General features: G+C 36.9%; 1 long non-coding RNA gene across 1 annotated transcript in view; it reads right to left on the bottom strand.

Moving 5' to 3' along the window:
- LOC118015143 overlaps positions 1-20,881 on the bottom strand; it is an 88,372-nt gene that overhangs the window by 21,478 nt on the left and 46,013 nt on the right. The window contains exon 2 of the long non-coding RNA XR_004680542.1: positions 3,288-3,355. This is a non-coding gene — a long non-coding RNA (uncharacterized LOC118015143). The remainder of the gene's footprint in view (positions 1-3,287; positions 3,356-20,881) is intronic.

The raw sequence follows: 20,881 nt of genomic DNA, 5'->3' as shown, positions 1-20,881 counted from the left end.
TCTTTGAAGCTGCATTTCCTTCAAGCAATGAGAAGTCTTTGTGGTGATGGGAAACATACATTTATAATTATGGAAGAGCATAATGTACACTATACATGGTAGAAAAGAATGCAAGGGTTTCAAGGGAAGTCTTGATATACACACAGCCTCACTCATGCAGCGTCTTTCCTAAACTGTTGGGTATTTCAGTTTGTCCCTAATTGAAATGGCCAGGAGGCAGCATGGTGCATAGCCTATTCCCTTTCCAGCACCCCATTTGGCCCTGGCCCAGCCATGCCAAGATGGCACTATAGTATGCTCTTTGTAAACCCAACTGCTTAAATGAAATGTATAAAAATCATGAAATGATTTCAAAATGACATAACTATATGCTTATACAGCATTTGAGAAAGTGAGCAAAATGGAATTGAATGACGCCCATAATATTTTTTTAACTCCCCCTAAGTAAAACTTGAGCTGATTAGCCCATTCTACCTGAATCGTTACTTTTTTTCCTTTTTTTAATTTTTTGTTTATTAGTTCCTGAGGTAGAATTTAGTGATCCATCAGTTTCATGTAACACCTAGTGCCCATTACATCAAGTGCCCTCCTTAATGCCCATCACCCAGGTACCCCATCCTCCTCCCACCTCCCCTCCAGCAACCCTCAGTTTGTTTCTTAGAGTTCAGCATCTCCTATGGTTTGCCGACCTCTCAATTTTCATCTTATTTTATTTTTCCTTCCCTTCCCCTGTGTTCATCTGTTTTGTTTCTTAAATTCCACATATGAGTGAAATCATATGGTATTGGCTCTCTCTGACTTATTTTGCTTAGCATAATACCCTCTAGTTCCATCTATATCATTGCAAATGGCAAGATTTCTTTCTTTTTGATGGCTAATATTCACATATATATAGAGAGAGAGAGAGAGAGAGAACATCTTCTTTATCCATTCATCTGTCAGTGGACAACTGGGCTCTTTCCATATATTGGCAGTTGTGGACATTGCTGCTATAAGCATTGGGGTGCATATGCCCCTTCAAATCACTATGTTTGTATCCTTGGGTAAATACCTAGTAGTGTAATTGCTGGATGATAGGGTATCTCTATTTTTAACTTTTTTTTTAAGATCTTATTTATTTATTTGACAGAGAAAGACACAGCAAGAGAGGGAACACAAGCAGGGGGATGGGGGAAAGAGAAGCAGGCTTCCTGCTGAGCAAGGAGCCTGATGCAGGGCTCGATCCCAGGACCCTGGGATCATGACCTGAGCCAAAGGCAGACGCTTAATGACTGAGCCACTCAGGTGCCCCTATTTTTAACTTTTTGAGGAACCTCCCTACTGTCTTCCAGAGTGCCTTTTTTTAATTTAACACTGACATCTCTAGTTTATACATTCAAACATCCTAGGATATGGGTAAAAGAAACTCATGTTTGATTGATTGGAGGAAAAAAAAAGCAAAATAAGCAGAAGTATCAGAATAAATAATACTGGTAAGTTTATTAAAACATTAAATTTGTTTTATATTTCTATATTCTTTAGGAATTATAAATTTATATTTTGAATACTTAGTGGAGAATACACAAAAAGATAAACTAAATTATAAAAAGTGTAGGTAAAGCTTCCAAAGTAGACTTTAAACATAAAATCAATGGAAAAAAGAACCCACAGTGGGAAGACCAAAGATGAAAAGAAAAAAGCCCCAGAAAATTCTCGAAGAATTTTCTATTGGACGCCATGTTATAGATAAACTACTAGAGATATAATGTAAGCTGATAGCCCCAAACTATTCAGCAACAACAAAAGCAGAACCCTACAATTTTATCCTAATAATTGGTCATTACACAATATGGTATAAAAGGGAAACATAGGCTTTGGAGTCAGTTAGAACTGAGATGTGCATTCTGGATTATTATTTACTATCTGTATGAATTTTAGCAACTACCCAGCCTTCTTGAGCTTTGTAAACTCTTATGCACATATTGAATATGAGAGCTGCCACAAAGTATGTGAGAGGTTAAAATATGATGATCCACATAACAAGCCTAGCTCAAGGACTGGAATATAATTGGCTCTTCAATGTTAGTTCTTTTTTCTCTCTCTCTCTCAAGCCATTTTTCTTCTAAAATTTGAATATGCTCTAAGGAGAAAGGAGATTTCTTTCACTATGATAACCAGTGTAGGTTCATTTGAAAGGCCTTTTTTTTTTTTTTTTTTTTTTTTTTAGCCATATGCTTCTTTATCTCTTCGTTTCATGAGTACATGTGCATTTGCATGTGTGGACATGTGTACACATGTGTAAAGTCACCTTTTTTCTGTACTTGCTCTTGTTGGACTTGGGTTAGTTAGGGGCAAAGCATAAATTGTTCTAAAGTTCAGTAGGTAACTCATTATTTAATCTTGGCTTAATAGCCTACATAGGTCACAGGAGGTAGAACTTGAAGATAATGAAGCAAGTGATTCATTGAATTGACAACATTATTATATTCATATATTTCAATTTCATTATGATGAAGTAGATGGCACATTTGACTAGAAGTTTTGACGAGATTCTCTCCTTGACAACACTACTTACTGATTTGTCATATGACTATAACTGGGGTGTGTCAATTTTTTTATCTTCAAAATAGAAATCACAGGATAGTTGCTCTCTTTCCCACAGCAATTTTTCATGTATAAATTCTAATTATATTGTAAGTAACTTGGAGACCCCTGATACCAATTCAAAATAACATTTTGAGCATTTCAAATGTACTCTGAAAACTAGCAGTCTCTGTGTGGACTGCTTTCCTCTAATATGTTATTTTAGAAATATGATGAACATGTCTCTTTTTGATAAAAAGAAGAAGAAAAAGAAAAAAAGAATAGTGCTGGTAGATAGCCAAAAGTTTATGGTGGGGGAGTACAAAAATAGCATTTTGGGGGTTGATATGCTTTCATTTAATTATTCCTGAGCTTCATGCCAGAAACCACTGAAAATAAGTGGCAGTGTCACATGGCGTTTGGAAGAGTTGACAGCAAAAGTAGACATCAAAATCAGCATCAGAAAAGCACCAGACCATTTTCCAGGTTGTTACCAAGGCTGGTGAAGAAAAACACAGAGCAAAATAGCTTACATTGGAAATAATGATTTCTCAGTTGTATTCACTCTTTGATGATACAAATACAGCCAGACCCAATTACTTCTTAAGAAAACGCATTGTATTCTTTGGGGAAAGATTAATTATAAAACAGTTACAGGGATCATGGAGGGAACTCCCTGGAAATGAGTATCAGTCATAATGAAGGACCAAGGAAACAGACTTAACTGGAAGCCATGTGAGGACAGAGGATCATCATTCTTCTTTTCATCATGGTGCCCAGCACGATTCCTGACCTATAATGGGGGATCAATGAAAATCTGTTGAATGAATAAGTAGACCCTTGATATGAAGGAGCTGGTGTTCCTATATAAATTATGATACACATAAAGTGAAGGACATTAGTTTATAAGACTTGGCTCTATATACTTTTCCCAATTCTTATCACCAGAGGAGATGACATATAAAAGGATGATTAATCAATTTCAAACATCTCCCTTCCTCTTTAGTCCATGGTCTTCCCAACACCAATCCATCACCATCTGCATTGGTTGACTTCAGTTGTGCATCACCCCTGACAATTGGTTTCATTGGCAGTTACTCCTCCCTTTAGCCAGAGGGAGAACATGTGGGCTTACACTCTACCTGTTTACTGCTTCAGCTAGGAATCAAACCGAATGGAGAAGCTTGCTCTTTTACAGCTCCCTCAGAAAAGGAATCAACAACAGTGACCACCATTTACTGAGCATTTACTATGTACCATGCTCTTCTGAGAGCTGTACACAAGTGGCATTTTTAGCCATCAAATAACTCCACAAGTGGGGTAGTATTTTTGTCTCATTTTAAAATTAAAAAAAAAAAATAGAAATACAGAGGTCAAGTAACTTGCTCAAAGTCAGTGAATTCCTAAAAGGCAGAACTGGAATTTGAACCAAAGTCTGTCTGACGATTAGGTCATTTCAGTGTTTAAAATCATCTGTCTTTTCTTTGAGAATCTGTGACAGGCAACCCCCTCGAGACAATTAAATCCCCTTCATGTCAACAAGACACAGCTTTTCTCTTATACCTAGCACCCTCTTGAACTATCTTCGCTTCAATTTTTATTTTATTCAGGGCAACTTCATTATAATAAGATCAACCCTATTGAACTAATCAAGCTGAAAAAAAGAAATTTAAAGATGGGCATAGTCTTTGCTCAGTCACGACTTGATTATTGCTCACTCTCCCATGAATGTCTCATATTCTCAACAGTCAAGTGTAGTATGGTTGGGCTTTTACTCTCTGCCTCAGGCACAATTAGAAGCAAGAGCACAAATAACACCAGGACTCTTCATTGACTTTCTTTTTTTTTTTAATTTATTAATTTGAGAGAGAGAATGAGATATAGAGAGAGAGCGTGAGAGGGGGGAGGGTCAGAGGGAGAAGCAGACTCCCTGCTGAGCAGGGAGCCCTATGCGGGACTCGATCCCAGGACTCCAAGATCATGACCTGAGCCGAAGTCAGTCACTTAACCAACTGAGCCACCCAGGTGCCCTCTTCATTGACTTTCATCTCCCCCTTTCTGTGGAGAGTTGATTTTATTCTCAGACTGGCTCTCTCCATATTACCAGGAACATGACCACTGGGAAAGGGGCTGCCTTTTTTCCTTTAAGTGCATTAAAAAAACTTGAAATAACCCTGCCTATCTCTGTTTGGGCCTATGTCTGGACCTATCAACCCCTGGCCTAGATAACAATTCTCATCAGAACCACATAGAGCTTTGGGAAAGAAACAGTTTCTTAAGGGAAGGAGGGGTCTAGGCAGACAAATAATAGATCTTCAACCAGTCTCATCAGGAAGTATGCTTAGGTAATACAAATTTGTAGATACTTCTAATGAAGAGAAAAGGAAAAGTATAAGAAAATTTCAGTCAATTAGAGAGATACAGTCTCAATTGTTGTCTTCTGCAGACCCTCCATTTAGGGGAAAACCAAGTACCTGGTGATGTACTTGCTGGATCAAAGGAGTGTGATAATGCTCCTCTGACTCTCCTATCAGAATACTATGTATTCAGCCATTACTTAATACAGGGGAAGAAGAGGAAAAGGAGAAGAGGGAAGGAATAGAAGAGAGGGAGATAGAGGAAGAAAATAGAAAAAAAATGACAGAAGAGGGTTAGAAAGAAAATCCTATTGTCATATAAATCCACTGAAATTTGTCAGAAAGCATAAAGAAAACAGGTAGAGATGTATACAAATGGAGAATTTTAATCTATACCTGCCCTTGTAGATTAGATATTATATAACTATAGTTTTATTTTTTTAAGATTAAATTTCATGTAATTTGATAGTGTTTTAGGCTCTTCCAGGGAGTCAATATGAGTGTTAAATTGGATTACCTAAACCCTTGCATTCTCTCTTTGTTCTACCTCATCAGCTGGCAAGCAATTGCAAAAACCCAGCCAGGAACCAACGTTCTGAACAGGAGTTGTCCCTATATTCTATATTTACTCTGTTTATTCTTAAAGCGTACAAAGTAAGAAGTGTCCCTTTGAGAAAATGGTATTTTCTAAAGTCCAAAGTTATCTGAACCTATATGAAACTAAAAAAAGTCTTGGGTTGGGCTTATGGTTTGAGGTTTGAATTAAAGCTTAGGTTATTCTTATTTTATCTGTACTAGTTTTCCATCAGTAATTATACTGTTTCTATATCTCTGTCTTCCAAAGCAGGACATTATCATGGGTTTGGATAAAGTGAGAACAAACTAACCAAGTTTTCTGCCCATATGTCAGAATGAACCTGGGCTAAACATGTCTACAGGTTTAACTTTAACTACATGTATATTTGGTTCACTTTGCTTCATTTACATTTCTTAGCTTTAGCAGGCCATATTTATATACCATAAAAATACCAGTGAGATACCAGGATCTTTCAAACCCCAATATTATACAAATAGTTGATTATAGGATAAGATCACGTACAATTCATGTACTTCAAAATAGAATATCTTCTGGAGTCTTTCTTGGGGAATAAACTCAACATGTCATTTAAAATCTGTTCTACTCACAGCTCTTTCTAAGTGAGACAACCCTGTCTGAGGATAGTACTAAAGGGGGAAATTTATGAGACTGTATTTTGCATTAGCTTGTGCATCTGTACTTCTACCTGCCTCCCACAGCCATTAGGACAAGACTGGATAACTGACCCAAGACAGCCAATCTATAGGCTAACCATACACCTAGAAATTGTCCTGCTATGGAAGATAGATTTATTATCATAGTCAATAGATTACTTTCTTGGGAACTTAAATGGGGTAATACAGAAATAATAATGGTGTTAGCATGGGAGCCAAAGCTTCCAAATAATGCTGAGTCAGTCAAGGCCATGATAGTCCTTAGGCATAGTAATAAAATAATAGTCAACAATACTAACCATTTCCAGTAAAGCAGCTATTTTACTAGTATTATCTCATTCATTAAATTTAAATTAGTTACTACTTTCATTTTATCTTATAGTTCATGAAACTGAAATCAATGAGATGAAGTATATTACCAATCTGAACAGTTCACCATTGGCAAAACTTGCATTCAAATTCAGATTTATATCACTTTATAAACCATGATCCTTATTATTATGCTATATTATAAGATGGAATTTTAGGAAGCAGAAACAATGAAGAAGCAGAAGTTAAGAAAAGACACAAAACAAAGGAAAAAATATGCCAGTTGGTATTGAGAAGAAAATGAAGGTACAGGATAGAAAGCTTTGTTAATTTAATGGTGGGTCGCTTTCTTAAAAGTTCAGATTTTACTGCTCCTATGGTTCCTAAAACTAAAACCTATATTCTATACTCATGAGGAAGGATCCTTCTATGGCTTAACCTATGGGGATGATGGTAAGATTATATCCTTCAAATGTACCTCCAAAGTATTTCTAAGGAATGCCCCCTCCACCCTTGCCATCTTGCCACTTCAGTGAGGGTGTCTGGCTCTCCCAACTGAGAAAAGCTAATTCAGAGGACTGCCGCTTATTAAGTAGATCTTAAGCAAGGTCTACTTATCCACTTATTCATGTGTAAGTTCACTTATTCATGAGCAAATTAGTAACTGTGTACAGCACTATATAATCATAATAATTTCTCTTTTGAAGAAATAGAGGAAAAATATTCTCCTTTTCTATAGAGAGGATTTGTAGATACTCCACTGTATTTGTGTAATTTATTCACTCAATTAGAGCTGCCTCTCTATTTATACATACATTAGAGTATAAGAGACTGATGTCACTGAAAGGAATGTCCTTAAACACATAGGCACATTTCAAGTATATTGCAAAGTATGTTAAATAAGAAACAGTATGAAATTAACAAAGTAATAATATTTTGTGATCATATAGTAGAAAAGAGAGATTCTCATAGATCAACACATGTGTTTGTACTGATCTTTGAAAGAATGACAGAATGTGAAAAGTAAGGATGATGTAGCAAGCTTTTCATAAAAATAATACTGATTTATTTTGGTACAAAAGTATCTTTTGTTCTATGAGAAAATGATGACAATTGTTATAGTTATTTTTGTACTATGTGAATTTCGCAAAAAGGTTTGCCAATCCTATTGTTGGTTTCCAGTTCTTATTTATTTAAAAAGTATTTTCTTGTAGGTAAAATCCCCAAGTTCAGGAATCACTGATACAGAAAATGATCATTATTATGGGAAATTTTGGAGATTAAGAAAGAAATATGTGAATGAAAAGGGGAAAACAGCTTCCACTAGATTTAGTCTCTGGGAATAATTTTAAAAAATAAAATAAAAAAGGGGCGCCTGGGTGGCTCAGTCATTGGGCATCTGCCTTCGGCTCGGGTCATGGTCCCAGGGTCCTGGGATCAAGCCCCGCATCGGGCTCCCTGCTCTGCGGGAGGCCTGCTTCTCCCTCTCCCACTCCCCCTGCTTGTGTTCCCTCTCTGGCTGTCTCTCTCTGTCAAATAAATTAAAAAATAAAATAAAATAAAATAAAATAGTTAGAGGCTAGGAACTTTTAAATTTAAAAGCTATTTTTTAATACACCCAAACTTTGGGCTATGTATCTGTAATAAGCTATGATTTTTTGAAGTTTTCTCATTTGATGGTATTTCTATTTATCTGTATTCCACGTGAATGAATAACTGAGTGACTGATAAGACAGCACCCATAAAGTAAACTTCTAGAAACATTTTCATTAAAAAGGCAGAGCTAATCTTACCACAGAATCTCATTGGCAGAATAGGGAAATATTGCAACTCACCACAATAAAGTAAATATTTCAACAAGATTAATACCTATTTAAAAATGAAAACTGCTGAACCGTGGCAAGTAGAAGTCACTAAACATTTGATACATGTTTCAGCCAGGTTCTAGCCAAACCACCGAATTGTCCTATCACGTTATGCATCAAATAGAATCTCAAAGAAAAGGAATTGATCCCAGAATCCAGGAAGGAACAGGACAGGCTTAGATTTCAAAAGTGGCCCAGTAAGCCTTGTGGTTCTTCCCCAATGCAAAGGGCACTTTCTCCTGGTGCAGAAGGACACTTTTCTATCTGCTTTAGGAGCTCCTGGGTTTCACTTATGATCAGGTAGCTTACTTTTGCTCTGCTAATTGCCCATTCTTGTTTATTTGCAATTTGGAGTAGCATCCTTGTCACATGCCTCCTTATCCTTTCCCTCAGTTATCTTTCTTCTAACGTTTCCTTCCACACTTCCTGTAACAGATGGAATGAAGGAAATATCTGATCTTACTACAAACGACTCTCACACCACTCTCTTTATTGAGGAACGAGGAACCATATGAAATGATTAAAAATTGCACTGGAAAGGCTAACACTTAAAATCTTAGAAATAGATGCTTAACAAATAAAATTCAAGTCTAACTTTATTCTCAAGACAATTTAATAATTCAGTAGGACTAAATCTGAAATTGAGATAATTCTGTTAGGGTAGACCTAGAACTTATCTCCCACTATCCTTAAAGCAGGAGAACTCTACATAAATGACAGTATATCTGGGTAAGGGGAAGAGAGTCATAGAATTAATATCTAATTTTCAGGGAGAACAAATGTAAAAAGGATTTACATTTTTTTGTATCCTGGTAAATGCCAAAGCTGACTACCTCTTCTTTCAAGCAAATGAGAAAGACATCTTGTTTATTCTTTGTTTATGATGATTTGACTGTAAGAAAACTGGATTTTAGGGCGCCTGGGTGGCTCAGATGATTAAGCGTCTGCCTTCGGCTCAGGTCATGATCTCAGGGTCCTGGGATCGAGTCCCGCATAGGGCTCCCTGCTCATTGGGAGCCTGCTTCTCCCTCTGCCTCTCTCTCTCTGTCTCTAATGAATGAATAAATAAATAAAATCTTAAAAAAAAACACCACTGGATTTTATTTAAATATTCTCTAATTTGGATGTTACTGAATCAGGTTAGTCCTGCCTTTGTTAGTCCAAAACAAGTTTCACTAAATGAAAGCTTTTAATTATTTAATTATTGATCAAGAAATCAATATCTTGAAAAGATATCTTGTACTTCTCTGCTCATTGCAGCATTATTCAGAGTAACCAAGATGTGGAAGCAACCTAAGTGTCCATAATTGGATGCATGGATAAAAAAACCTGTGGTGTATAGACACAGTGAAATAGTATTCATCCATTAAAAAAGAAAGAAATCCTGCCACTTGCGACAAGATAGATAAAACTGAAGGGCATTATGCTAAGTGAAATAAGCCAGACAGTGAGAGAAGCAGACAGAGAACACAAATACTGTATGGTACCACTTATATGTGAAATCTGGAAAAAAAAAAAAAAAAAGCTGAACTCATAGAAACAGAGAGGAGAATGGTAGTTGCCAGGGGCTAGGGAGGCTGGGGGAAATGCAGAGAGGTTGGTGTAAGGGTGCACACTTTCGGTTATAAGATGCATAAATTCTAACGATCTAATGTACAATGTAGTGCCTATAGTTAGTAAGTTGTGTATACTTAAAATTTGCTGAGAGTGGATCTTAAGTGTTCTCACCACCCCCCCGAAAAAAAGTAACTGTGAAGGGATGGATGTGTTCACTTGATTATGGTAATCATTTCACAATTTATATGTTTATCAAATCATATTGTATGCTTTAAATATATACAATTTTATTTGTTAATTATACCTCAATGAAATAATAAACATAAATACAAAAAATAAATACAAAGCTTAAAATAGATTAAAAATATCTATATATGTCTCAAAAAAACCCACATTTTGATGAATTTTACAATATACCTGATCTTAGTGAGATTGGTACATTAAATATAAAGTAGTCTTTTCTTCCAAAAGGTTACATATGAGAACTCCTCCTGTCTTTCTCTGTCCTGAACATCATTCCATCACAAATTTTGGGGACCAGGACTATTTGATCTATTAAAAAACAAAAACAAAAACAAAAACACACAACTAGAAGAGCTGATAAAGTCAACGTATGTCCTATAGAAGAACTCAGAGAGGAGATGGGCCAGTCCACTGTCCTGCTAATTATCCTAATAAAGGAATGGAGGAAACCTGTCTTAAGTGTCTCTCTTAAGAGGCATACAGAATGTTTATTAAAATTCTTTAGAATGTTTATATGAGGGTGTGCCGGGGTGGCACGGTCAGTTAAGCCTCTGATGCTTGATTTTGACTCAGGTAATGACCTCAGGGTTGTGAGATCCAGCCCTGCGTCAGGGTCCATGCTAAGCACAGAGTCTGCTTGGGATTCTCTCCCTTTACCCCCGCCCCCACTCTTTCTCTCTCTCACTCTCTAAAGTAAACAAATAAAATCTTTAAAAAATGTTTATGTGAAATAACTTCTAGCAGAGACCCACTAAGGTAAAAGAATCTTTATGAACCTGGAAATGTTTGGCTTTGGGAAAGACACTGAAAACCAGGTCTGGTTCTTCAGGCAAATTGGTTTCCTATGACTTTGGAGTGGAGGGCTGGTTCACTAGGGAAGGCATATTAAGAAACTGGGTGTTTTCTTTTTAGAAAAACCTTATTCATACAGCATGGACAATGAGGGTCAACGAAGAAAGACTGTCATATTGGTCACAGAGACAGTATTTGAGCCCTGTCATTGTCTTTTATCCTGTCTGAAAGTGAAGTGTTAACTCTGGTCTGCCTTCCAATGGGGTAGAAGTACCATTGCAACAGGAACCAGAGAGCCAATATAAGCAAGTATAGCATTTGACCCTGCACTCTAGTTTCCTTTAGGAAACAATTTCTTGAGTCATTTTAACACTACGTTGACTATTAAAGGGACCAGTTAGGTGCTATAGAGGCATGTCCCTATCTTTTAAAAATAAGAGCTAGCAAGTGAATACTAAAAAGGAAGTTTTCTTTTCAGGTGTCTAGAAAAGATAAATTGTTACCAGGAATACTTAAAGGTAAGTTTACCTTACTATCAAATTGAAAAAGGAGAATTAAAGTAATATCAAAGAGGTAGAAAAATCTGATGTGTCTGAATTAGCTAGATGATTTCTATATAGTAAATTTTTTTGAATGGCTATACACTTATCTATCGATCACCTATTGATATAAATCGTAAATTTTGTTTTTGTAGACCTGTACTAAGCTTGGGAAATTAGGAGACATTTCACTGTTAATGGAGAGTTGTAGGAAGAAAATGAACAGTGAGTGAGATGATGGGGGGAAACCAGGAGGAAATATCAACAACTTTGTTCAACAAATTGTGTGAGCCACTTCCCTACCATCCCAGTTGCTGAGCAGAATTTACATTTCTGAGCTCCACTAGTGGGGCCATTTGCATGACAGTAGAGAGATGCCTGTGTGTCTCTTCCAGTGGGTGAGCCTTCCCCACCCTCACACCTCTGCCCTGGCCTAGTGCAGAGGATCATGATGATCTTGGCAGGGTCTTGTGGAAGATGGTGGAAACAGAAGTGCAGAAGGGCTGAAAGGGGGGCCACTTGATGATTAGGAACAGGAGTTTGGACTTTATGGAAGCAATAAATGAGCTTCAGTAATACTGGTTTCATTGGAAGAGTACCTAGCTCTACCCTAACCAATATCTGAAACATCTTTTACTCGAAATTAGAGTTGGCTGGATTCAGGATTGAAAGAGAACATCCAAAATAAATTGCCCCCCCACCCCCAGTCAGAGAACATTCTGCCACCAGAATCCCTGCAGTAGTGACGTATCTTGCCACCTGTGGTCCCCATTCTTATTTCTTGAAGTTAGCACCACCCAGCACTATACTCTCTGTTCTACACAACAAAACAGATAGTTTTGTGCTCTTGAAATGTCCAAAATTTGTTTATATTTTGTATTCTTACTAATAGCATGTAATGTGTAGAGAAAGCCGATGTTCCTGGAGCCTTGTTAGCACCTTTTCCTTATTTTTTATTCCTTTTTGTTTGTTTTGTTTTTGTTTTTGTTTTCTGTAACTTTACTATATCATTTGATTCTTTTACTCTAGTAAACTTATAATGAAATTGTGAAAATGAAGAATGGATTTACTATTGTCTACTTCTAATGGCATCAGCTTGGTCACAGTTTCAGGCCATTAATGATACAGAAGTCTATAATTAGGAAGATAGTTATCTAAATTGTGCTTTCTATCACTGTGTTGTTCTATCTTCACAAAGACTGTAACAATAATCTGATTCTCCACTAGAGAAGTCCTACACATCCTGTGAAATGATGACATGCTAACAGCCTACTATGGGGACAGAAATTTCTGGATTAGATGATGGACATTGGAAATCTTGTGCACTTGTAATTTAAACCAATAGGTCTTGCTCTTGGATGTGGTGTCAAAATAGATGGAATCAGTTTGATTTGACAGTAGCCTGTTCCCCCATCTTTTCTTCCTTTCTGACAACATGTGTTCCTTATTTTCAGTGCAATCACTTCCCTTACCGCTCACTTCTGATGAACCACTGCCCTAGGACAGCAATCGCCCAAGGCTACTGTCCTTTGGCCCATGATTAAAATCCTCACTTCCCTTTTCCCTCTACCCAGGTGGTCCTCCCCATAAATACTTGTATTATCTCAGAGCCAGATGTTAAGGGAGAAACTGTTTGATATGGGAGAGGGTTGGGGTGGTACAGTGGTTCAGAATCTGCAGTTAGAGTCCAAATTTCTTATTAGCTGGGTGACATTTAGGTCAGTCTTGAGCCTCAATGTATTCATCCATAAAATGGGGAAAATAATGCCTAATAAAGCATTTACCACAGTGACTGAACATACTGATTCTCAATACTGTTATTACCATTTTCAGGAGGTTTTGCCTTATCGAAGACCTTTTTCAGAACCCAAATTAAACTCACCTTGGTTAATTTTGTGGGGTTGGGTAGGTATTGTGATAAAGTGAAGTAAAGAGTCCTAATTACAAGTGGAGAAATTTTATAAGGCAAGAGGGTGGGAGAAGGAATAGGTCACCTAGGTAATAACTGAAATCATATCTCTAAAACTTGCTCTTCTGCCATTGGAAGAGAAACCCCACGGAGCTCAGGTAAGTGCCTCTCAATACTGTCATCACTGTGATTGGGAAAACTGGTCAGTCTGCCTGGGACATCCTGTGATCCTTCCTCGAGCAGGTTAACATCTACGCGTACCTCAACATTTAGCTTAAAGTCCTTTCATTCAGCAGGCCTCCGGTGACCTCTTAAAACTAGGTTAGCTGCCCCTCCTGCTGTAGATCCTTCCTTGATGCAGTCCTAAAGCAAGTCACACTTTATTGTAATTGTTCTTATTCTCACAGTCCCGACTGTAAGGTTCTTGAGAACAGGGCTTTTGTTCAACATTGTATTTTTCATGTCTAGTGCCGTTGTTAGTTCAAAGGAGACATTTAAAATACTGATGAATGACTAAATAAGTACACTGAGAGATTGATAAAGGCAGGCCACTGAGGGAGAAATGTAAAGGAGAATAGGCTAAAATAAAAAGCAAAAGTAAATTTAAAATATATTGGCCCAGAGATGTGAAGACTACAAGGGAATATCATGTCCATCTTTAAAATTTGGAAGGCTGTAAATTCATTGCCTTATGTTTAGTCAATTAACAAATAGTAGCTGACTGGCTTCTTCTTCTTTTTTTTTTTTTTTTATTGAGAGAGCAAGAGAGCATAAGCAGGAGGAAGGGCAGAGGGAGAGGGAGAAGAAGACTCCCCACTGAGCAGGGAGCCCGAAGTGAGGCTCAATCCCAGGCCCCAGGATCATGACCTGAGCCAAAGGCAGATGCTTAACCAACTGAGCCACCCAGGCACCCCAGTAGCTGACTGCTTCTGATAGGTTCCGAGGATACAGGGCAGAGAAGTGAGGTTCCTGACCTCACAGTGATCAAAACAAAGCAGAGAAAATACAGATGTTAACAAATAATAACAATGTGATGTGGTTAGTGCCACACAGTGGAGAGGGCATTCAGCTAACAGGTTCCAGAAAGAGTTCTCAGGCAGCATAACGCCTGAGTTAAATCTCAAAGGTGCCCACAAAAGGAAGGAAAGAACTAGACGGAGATGACCTCTGGTGAACATGTTAATTTTGATCCTGGGTCTCCCAGTCCAGAATAAGCTGTCTGCATAAGGAAGAAGAATGCCTGGCTCACAGAACCAAAGCATCTGGTGGAGACTTCAGGAATGCTTAGGTCAAGAGGCTCAAGTATTGTCTTCAGACATCTCTCTTTCTCTCTCTCTTTATCTATTTACCTATCTCTGTCTCTGTCTCTCTCCTCCTGGCTCTGCTTTTTGCTTTGTTGACATTTCCTTTCTCGATTTTTACTTAATGAGCCATGGCAGCCACCAGCAGCTGCAGATACCCCCTCCCAATTACCACCTCACCAATCCTGGTAGAATCACAAAGCTCTGCTTTCTTTTAGCACCAACAAAGCCCTTGAAATCTGGTCATATTGGTCTGGCTCATGATATGCCCATTTCTTAACAAGTCAGTACAGCCAGAGAGATGAGCTGCTCTGTCTGGATGTTTGAATCATTTGTTCACCTCTGGAATCTAGGGTGAGGTCAAGCCCATCAGTTCACGTGGCCTGAAAATGGAGAGTTGTGTCAATGGCAAAATGTGGGGAGGAGCTAATACTAGAACAAGGCAGGGATGGACATCAGACTGGCAAAAACCAGGTGTTCGTTAAACACATACACACACCAGTGCACCTTAACGACATTTCTTCCATATGTCTGTCTTCCATAATAAACTTATTAAATATTTTAATATTATTCCTGTACACGTATCCTCATATATTATACCACACACTCATATAAATAAACACAAACATACCTGGCAAATCACAAATTAAAAAAACATGATAAAAGTTTAACAATAACAACAAAAAGGTACCTGTATAATACCATAAATATCATTACACTTGTGGGGTTTGGTAGAATCCATACTAGCCAAAACACTTTATACTTTGATTATTCACTACCTACATTATTGCTGGCTGCCTCATGCATGGCCTCCAACTATCAATGTCAAGTGTGATCGGCAGGTTATCCTCTACATGGTTGTGAGCATTCATTTGATAGGGATCACTGTATTTTTTTTTTTTAACTGGAAAAGATCTTAAAGGCCATATTGTTTATCCTCATATCCTACAAATAAGAAATTAAGTCCAGAGAGGTTCAATACCATGCGAAATTTTCAAGTCTGATGATGAACCAGTTTCCTTAAATAAAACACCAAATGGCACTTCTCAATAGAAAATATCAGATAGGCATCCCCTACAGAAAATAATTCTAAAACTGGAATGAAATCTTAGATATTTTTATTTTTGCAAAAGCCTCCAATTCTTGAATTCCTGGATTATAGTCCATCCTACTAATATTCCTCCCTCTTTCTGGAAGTTGTTTTAATGTTCATGTTTGACATAAATGGTAGGTATAACTTGATATAATAAATGATCTTATTTTTGTTCTTGGGGTTACTTCACCCTTACTCAGGAATGAACCATTATGCTTTTCGATGTGGTTTTAAGAGATCCTTGTTCTTTAGTCACTTTTTGACTTGACTTTACTATGATATCAAAAGAAAAAAAAATCCCTGTAGGCATTCACAGTTATATTTCACTCTAATTACAGAATTCTTCAGCAGTATACTCTGAAGCTCTAACTTTCTGAAATGGATGTTTTTGGGGTAGATTAAGGTGACAGCTATAATGCTGGGTAGGACTTTGAAGTGTTTAAAAATTCCTCCCCACAAGATAAGCCTGAAGCTGAATTTCAGCCAAGAGTCTGTAATTGCCTAAAAGTGTGATGTTTTCCATTTGTTTCTTCAAAGTTTTTTTCCCACTTTATCCACAGAGGCAGAGTTTTCCTATTCCAAGCCTCATCTTTTCCACAACCTTTTCCTACCAGCAAGAGATTTTAGAGGATCTACCTCAGAGAAAGCAAATATGTTATGACAGGGGATCAGCCAACCAATCAGTATCTGATCACCTATGAGATGCATTTATACTGCTTTTAGAGAAATGTGATTGCTGCAGGTTAACCATCCCTAGACAAGATGAACCCCCATGACACTGTTAGGAAACAATACAAGCTTCCTGTGTTCTTAAAAGCCAAATTGGAATGAAACAAAGGATATTTGCAGGTGTGTCAAAAATGTCAGTTGAAAGTCAGCTATGGTTTATAATAATGATTTTTTTAAAACAAACTTTATTAAGATATATTTTTCATATTATACAAACCACCCATTTCAAGGATAGTTTTTAGTAAGTTTACTGAATGGTACAACCATCACCATAAATCAGTTTTAGAACATATTCATCCCCTCAAGAAGATCCCTCATGACCATTTACAGTTAATCCCCATTCCCACCCCCAGGCAGCCACTAATCTACTTTCTGTATCCAGAAACTTGCTTTTTCTGGACATGTCGTATAAATGGAATCATAAACTATGTAATCTCTTCCATCCAGTTTCTTTCATTTAGTAATGTTTTTGAGATTCATCCATGATGCAACATCTGTCATTATTTGTTTCTTTTTATTGATGAATAGTATTCCACTGTGTGGAATGATTTTTAATGGCAATGGTTTGAAAACTATGTTTTTCATAGTGCCTTAAAAGCTCTATATGTTGATGGATGAATTAAGTCTTATTTCCCCAATAAGTTAGCACAAGAGAACCTATGACTAAAAGGGGCTTGAAAATCATTGACCTTTGGGATGCTGCATAATTCCTTCACGCAATAATTCATCAAATACTTATTGAGGTCCTATAATATACCAGGCATTGTGCTGCCCAATGAGAAGATAGGAGGGAATAAGGGAGGCATCATTTCTGTGCTTATGGCCCCCCATTACGGTCCTTTAGGGGAGATGGGCTTTAAACAAATAATTAAACAAGTATGTTTTGGCTAAAATTGAGATAAATGCTGCTATATAAAAGTGCAGGCTGCTATAAGAATGAGTAATGGAGGCATCCAGCCTAGTCTGAGACTCAGGAAAGATTTCCCTGCAGGACTTGTATTTAAGCCGAGATCTGAAGGACAAAATATTTGGACAGGTTTACTAAAAATAAGGAAAAGAGATTTCTGCTCAAAGAACAGACTTGGGAACGATGAATGCATTCCAGGAACTGAAGGGATGCCAAGGTGGCAGAAGTATGGTGCTGAGATAATGGGGGATGGGCACGATGCAGGAGGGGCCCGGGGAAGTAGCAGAGGTCAGGTTGTAGGACTTGGCCACTATAAAGTTTTAGAATTTTATCTTGAGGGTAAAGGATACCATTGCAGTATTTGAAGCAAGGGAGTGATATGGTTAAATTTGTTTTCATAAAAAAACATTACTCTGTTGTATGAAGAATACATATGTGAACAGCCACAGTATTGTAACAAACTGGGACAGTGAGCTCACTATTACATGAGTTTCACATGTAATTTGTTCCCTGATAACTAAGTATCCCCATTTCCTAGAACTGTGCCTGCTACATCATAGGAGCTCTTCTGGATATTTTTCCAAAATAACTGAAATCAGGATCTCGAAAAGATATCTGTATTCCAATATTCATTGTAGCATTATTTATAGTAGCATAGATTTGGAAACAATCTATATGTCTAACAGTGAATCAATACATAAGGAAAATGTGGCATATACATGCAATGGAATATTATCCAGCCTTAAAAAAGAAAATCTGGCCATGTGTGACAACATGGATGAATCTAGAGGACATTATTCTAAGTGAAATAAACCAATCACAGAAGGATAAATACTACTGATGCTTTCAGGACATAGATAGATAGATAGATAGATAGATAGATAGATAGATAGATAGATAGATAGATAGATGATAGATAATAGATAGATGATAGATAGATAGATAGGTAGATAGATAGATGATATATATATATATGAGAGTGAAACTTATAGAAATGGAGAGTAGAGTGGTGGTTGCCAGAGACCAGAGGAGGGGAAATAGGAAACTGCTCTTTAGGGGGTACAAAGTTTCGGTTATGCCAGCTGAATTACTGCTAACAATCTGTTGTTGTACAGCACTGTGCCTATAGCTAACAATACTGTATTGTACACTTAAAATTTTGTTAAGAGGGTAGATTTCATGTTAAATGTTCTTCCACAATAAAAAATAATTGTTGAATAAATGAATAAATGTTAATAAGCAACATCCCTGAATTTAGGAATAGCTTACTTTCCTTATAGATTAGAAGGGATTCTTGATTACCTCAATAATGAGCTTATTTTCATCATTTGCCTGCCAATATGTTTTTTTGAGTGGGAGAGAAATGAGTGAAGTGAGAGCTAATGTGCCAAAAATAATGAAAAACCTTGGGTCTGGGCAGGGAATGCATCCTTCATCCATCACACATAATGGCAAGAGAAATGGTGAGGATTTTGAGGTAACGCATGGTAGATCTAACATCACATAGGATAATGCTAACTTCTGTTCAGTTAGAAGGGCAAACCTATTCTAACCAAAATCAAACAAAACAAAGCAACGAACAGACCATTGATTATTTGAGGAAAAGTACAGAGAGTCAAATAGACTTTTCCGGGTGTCAAAGTGATTATGGGTTTCTGATTTTTGCTTCTAGTAAAACTGTTTGGAGGAATGTTATTACATCATGGCTGTTCCACACCTGCTGAGGGATGTCTTCCTTCATCAGCCTTGAAATTGGTTCTTTCATCTCCAAACTGCAAAATGTAAAAACATTTCCCTCTGCTCTGGACTATCTGGTTGCTGGAAACAGATTCTGAAACCCATCACTGACTTATTTACCAGGAATACTAGTTACACTGTCTTCCCAAAGCAGAGAACTAACATCTTGGGATAGCAGACTTATGACAACCTTTATTGTTAGTGTCTGTTTTAGAATATTTTAGAAGTCCCTACTTTGAAACATCAGTGAACTATTTTAGAATTTATTGTGCGAAAATTCTTGGCTACCTACTTGCCTCCATTCATCAAAAACTTAGAATGGGGTTTATACCAGGCATGAAATGTTCCTTTGGATTTTTACTAATAGATTAATGATGCTAATAAACATGCAGGCAAACCAAGAAAAAAATGGTGGGATGTTTATTAGACTCACTTCTAAGAACCTGTTAAAAATAAATGGAATCATTTAATGATTGAATGTACTTGTTTATATTTCAAAGCTGATTAACTTAAATTTAATCTTTGTTTTCTTTCATTAGATGCTGTGGAAGTTCTCTATCATTACTTTAATTAGATGCATTAATAAGGTTTTAAGACACCTCTGCACAGAACTATATGCAAATTCAGGAGGATGAACCTGAGTCTGGTAAGGTAAAAGTCCTATTTCTAACGTGTTTACTGAAAGCTGGTTACATTTTTTTAGTCTTTTTTTTTTTTTTAATGTATGTATGTGAGTGTTTACTAGGATCAATAAGAAATCTTAATCCATTTTAGTTCTCATTTGGATCTCTAGAATGTACTGAAGCTCCCAGGAGAAACTCAAGATCTTTATCTGCATTTCATATAATGAACCTAAACACTATGGTGCTGAGACTGAAGACAAAAAATTAAGCAAGCATGGATTTGCTCCTACAGGAAAAAAAGAAGACTGCATACATACCCATAACACAAATTCCTTTTTAAGTAGATGTTCATGTCTTATTTATCTCAAAGGAACATAAAAGAAAACTCAAAGTTCATTTTAGAATCAGCTGTCTTTTAGAAGTAGATGAGTACTTAGAAACTCTTGAATCGTAAGCCATGGTTAGCCCATCTGAGATTTGGAGGGGCGGTGGATTCTTTGGCTTAAAATTTAAGAGCAGTGTAAAAACTTTGCACAGCGAGATTTGCTTTCTGAATTACCTTGTATTTGACCAATCACTAATGCAAGAATTCATGTGTTTATACGTAGAAACAACAGAGATATGTGAAAAGCATTTCAGTAGTCAGTGTTTTAAGACTTTTCTTGAGCCTTAAAAGAGTTTCTTTGATTTTATTAGTGATAATTTTATATGCATTCATGTAATCTTCTTTCATTTGGGAATCACCTTTTTCTTATATACCTGCCTAACAGACCTTGAACATTAAACTAAGATTTATAAATATGTAATTGGTAGCATATATCAGCATGAACTATAAGGTTCTTTCTTAAGAAGCATTATATAATAAATGACTCCTATTAAAATGGTCTAATTAGTTTTAAGTATTTAACCAGCATTAACAGAGAGATTCAAAACCCAGCCTACCTAGACTGCGTATTAGCTTATAATGACTTAGGAGTAATCAGCTTTCCCCGATGGGAAAGCTCTCACAAGGAAGAGAGGAAATAAAAATAAAACAGTTTTAGAAGTAGGTAACTAATTATGCGCAGATCATTTGTAAACAGCTTTTCCCCTTTGAACAAAAGAAAT

This window comes from Mirounga leonina, unplaced genomic scaffold (assembly GCF_011800145.1).
Source record: "Mirounga leonina isolate KUSES-001 unplaced genomic scaffold, KU_Mleo_1.0 Mir_165, whole genome shotgun sequence".
NCBI classification, from domain to species: domain Eukaryota; kingdom Metazoa; phylum Chordata; class Mammalia; order Carnivora; family Phocidae; genus Mirounga; species Mirounga leonina.
Note: the sequence above shows the minus strand (reverse complement) of the source record. Positions and strands in the feature narration are given on the sequence as shown.